We start from the raw sequence: 4,735 nt of genomic DNA on the forward strand, positions 1-4,735 counted from the left end.
TAAAGAGTTCAAAGCCATGTAACAGAAGCTTATTTCCTATTCTTCTCTCTCCGGTTTCTCAAGATTGGGGCTGCTGAGGAAAGCTCGCGTCACGAAGAGAAAAATGCTGCTGCGATACCTTGGGCCATTTCTGTGGAATGGAGCAACATGCGAGCTAATAAACTGGCCTTACAGGTTGTCTGAAATCTGAGTGATGTCTTAAGTGAATATGTTCTTGGTGACTGCTGAAGAGGCGCGGTTGTGTGTTGGTGTAGCTGGAGCGTAGTTCGCTGCTGAAATGCTTGTGTTTGAGGTAGTCCGGTGGAAAGATGCAGAGAAGGGGGTGGCAAGGTCAGGGCGATAGAGAAGGATTTAGACAGATCTTTTGCATTCTTCTTGGATGTCACTGCAATGAATTTCTGCTTCATGAAGCTCAATCTAGAGCCTTAAACCATCCAGAAATCTGGGACCAGATGATCATCCTGTCCTGTGTGATCTCTCTTCTGGGTGAGAGCAGGAAGGCTAGAAATGCTCTGATGAAAGTAAAAGCTGAAAATGTGCAATTCTGTAGCAAGAAATTATTTCTGCCTCTGCAGTAGTAATTATCTCTGTCAGGTTTGCCCAGCAGATGCCAGCAGTGAATTAGCATAGAGCTTGTGGAAAAATAAAAGGACCTGAATATGTAACTGCTGCAAATGCTTCACCGCTTAAAGCATGATTACTTGAAATTGAATTTTTTTTTTAATCAAGGTTAATTTTTAGTGTGAAGATGCTGATTTTATTCTCTGAATCCCTGCAAATATTGTGTTAGACTGTCTCTGTATACAAGTCAGAAAACATTCTGGTTCAGATTTGGTCCACAGTTCATAATAATGGCCTTCCACATAAACAATGGAATTAAGTTACTGATTTCAAAAACATTTTAAGTTTAGCCTTTTTGCATCTTATATATTTTTACCTGACCTATTTTCTTCCTGTTTACTGTCCTCTTCAGAGTAAGAGTATAATTCTTCTTGTTTACTGTCTCTCGCAGTTTGAATTACAAATTTGACCTGACATTAAGCTGTTCCTTTTCGTACTGGAGGGGAAAAAAAAATAATAAATCTAAGTCATATGGTATTATCCTTCACTTTCATTGAACCATCTGGACTGCTGGAGCCAGAGCTGAAAACTGTCAACATCTCTTGATGTAAAGCAAATAGACTTAGCTAAAAGGGAAGTTCAAGCTGGAGAATCATCCTGTAGAAAGTTTAGAGCAGTTCAACACTGGAGGAAGGAAATCATTATCTGTCAGAAGAGCCCCATCCTGCCCAAAAGCCATAGCATCAGATATCTAACGCTGTTCCTTTAAAGATTAGGCTCATGTTCAAGATTTCAGTGGAAACCAGATTTTGGTTTTACTAAGGTTTATTTTTGGTTTGCTGTTTGCAAAACTTATGTTCCAAACCAGAGGAAGAGGTCTAGTCTCTCATATCAGGACTTCCTTAATTTAAGGAAACTACAAGGAGAACTTGTTACTGCATGGATCACCCCCTCAATAATAAAATTGATACACGTATGATTTTATGATACATATAATACAAGTCAATTCCAGGTCCTTCTGAACTGCACAGAATATAAGGTATTATCCACATAATTATGTTGATGACTGTGGTTATGCACTTTTTAAAAAATATTTCCTTGAATCAAGACGTTAAAAAATACAAATAAAGTAGCACTGTCATGTCACAAAGTGGTTGAAATGTCTTATGATTTGGGCTTTCATGTAGGATCATAAGACTGAAAAAATTAAGTTCACTAGTAATATATAGCCTTTACCCTTAAGATTCCTATCTGAAGCTGTAAGGACCCACTGAAAAGTCAACTCGTGTCACATGGGATTGAAAGTTCATTACAAATAATGATCATTATATGACTCTAGATTATTACTCGTCATTTTATGTTCTTGGCAATTAATGTATCTCACTTGAAATATTTACTTTTCCTTTTGGCTGAGTTTCCCTACAAAATTGGAACAGTCGTCTTAAAAATGATGCTCTCCCAGGCAAAATAAATTAAGTCTTGGAATTATGTCAAGACTTTTAACTGAAGATGAAGTTTCAAAACAGTCTTTGTGCAAAAATGAAACTCACTTTCTCCCTTTAACTCATCTTTCTACCTACTGCTTCACCGGGTGTTTCTGTCTGTAAATCAAACATATGCTCTTTTTCTTGCTTTCTGGCAGACTTCCAAAGGTTGAGGGGAAGTCTTACAGGAAACCTTTCCAAAACATATTTAGGACTTGTTCTTCCTGTGCAGATAATACCCTCAGATGTGTTTTAATACAGACTAACTGAAATGGGAAAACTCTAATATTTGTTTTGGGGCATTTGTTTTTTAATTACAAGGCAGAAATTTGATGACTGTTTTTCCTACTAGAATTCGCATCAAGACATTTAATTCATTGTTACTTCCTTGTTTCTTTCAGCGAGTTCCAGATTTGCTAATAATTTGAGATTTATCTTAGTATAAATGTTTATTTGATCAAATGAACATGTATTGCATTCTGAGACTTCCTTATCGGATTATCAGATGGAAGTGAATGTGGTATCTGCCTTTCACGAAGTTTTCTGTATGGCTTTGATTTCAAAACATCTGTCTTTCAGTTACAAAAATAATCCAGAAGAAAAGACCTATACATACAAGAAAGATAGGGCTTTAATTCTTTCCCAGACATAGGCTTAGATTTTTCAGCTGTCCTGGAGTCTAATTGCATATTTTATTAACTTAATTTTGTCTTGTGTGACTATTGATATACCACATAAATGGAATCCATTCTTAAAATACTGCCAATTCACGGAAGTAGAATTTTGTACCAGTGCAATATCACAAGTTTATTGTGCAATGTCTAAAGTGATTGGCTCTAATTAACCTTAAATTTCTTTCTGTTTTTCTTCCTCCAGGGATCATACATCAGACTTCTCTCCTTTTATTACTAACATTCTTAAATTACATATTCTTTCATTGATCCCTTGGAAAACTCAACATTTGCTGTTTAACAGGTATTTCTTTTGAGGCAGCAAGAAGTAGGGATGAACAAAAGCAGTGAAGGCAAAAATACATCATCAACACACGTGCTGATATTTACAATATTCCCATCGTTATTTGAGGTGTGTTGTTAGGAGAAGTTGCTGAGTTACTAGCTAACTTAGTGTGGTGGTTGCTAGTTACGTGGTTTGTATATACTATCATTAGTATTAAATCTTCCCTTGTTTATAAACTTTATTGAAATACTGCTTAACAAGGAGAGAAGCAGAAGTAGATGGTTATCAGTGTTAGGACCTAACTAAAGCATCATGCTGACTTTAAGTTTACATCGCATCTTTTGCACTACTCTGTCACATATTAGGAAATGCTCTGGTTTTAATGAGACAAAAGTAAAAATAAATACCATCAAATCAGATAGTAGTTGTTAGTTCATAGGGATATACAGATGCTTTCAGGGATGCTGATGGTGTGGCTAGCATCATGTGTGCATTCAAAATAGGCTTCAAAAATAGTGTTAACATACATAGCCAAAAATGGAGGTGGGGGGAGAATGATGAGTAATTCAAGGTATGTGTGTCTGCTTCTTTTCTTCTCCCCACAGTCTTATTACTCCCTGACTTCCACAGAAGATAAATACTAGTGCCTCTGCTCTTTCAGTTAAAATGCTGAAAAAACCAATGTTTACCTCAGTGAAATTAAAGTCAACACTCCTAAGGAGGGTAAATATTAACTTTTCTCAGCTTTCCCAGGAGTTACAAAATCTTTTTGTGTTATGAGACTAAATAAATTACTGTGTCAAAATTTATTTTTGTCAGGCGTGTAACCCACAGAGTACCAAGATTTTTTTTGTAAAGGTAGCTGGGGATTAACCTGGATTCAGAAGGTCCAATGGCTCTCAGGAAGTAGGAAGCTCATTTTTTATTTCCATTGCCACTATATGATATGCTCCACCTAAGAATATGTATCATGATGCCAAAATGGACATATATAAAACACAACTCCCCCAGATTGTTCAGGATTTAACTGAGGTTTTAATCAGTCAAGACAAGAAATGAGATTTAAAGGTTTAAAAAAATGAGATTTAATGAGTAAGTAGACATTTCAATCAATGCCAAGTATTTGTCCTTGTATATACAGAGAAAATTCTCATATATATATCTATAAAAGAAAACAAAAATATTTCTGAACTCTTTTATAAATAGCTAAAATCCAAGAAGAAAAAACCTGTACTTTCTTGTGTTATATAAACATGGAAAGAGAATTTTGCCTCTTGTTCTATTTTACATTTCATAAGAAAAAGTAAATTCTTAACTCCTTACAGGTATAATTGTATTCTAGATTCCTGAACTGATTTCCTGGTCTGAAGAATTCAAGATGTAAATAAGTAGATGCTTATGACAGTGAAAAGAATTATACGAAGTAAGTCAGGTCCACCAAAATACACTTGGAGTATGTAAATCAGAACTACCAGAAGGAAAAAACTGGCCCCTATAATCAAAATTCTTCAGAGCAGTCTGTTTATTCTACTGAATACTATTATTAGAGTTTATAGAATCAAAATAGGATGGTAACATCTTCCCACACCAGATTTTCTTGTCCATCTCTTCGTTATTAGGATGTGAATGTTTGAACACTGTAACTGCTTTAGGTACAACACCAACCTTTTTTCCCAAAATTACTATTTTCAAAATTTCAGAAAAGCCCAACTTAACTAGCATAAACCAATTAT

This window comes from Phaethon aethereus (genome assembly GCF_964289735.1).
Source record: "Phaethon aethereus genome assembly, chromosome: 4".
In the NCBI taxonomy this organism is placed as follows: Eukaryota; Metazoa; Chordata; class Aves; order Phaethontiformes; family Phaethontidae; genus Phaethon; species Phaethon aethereus.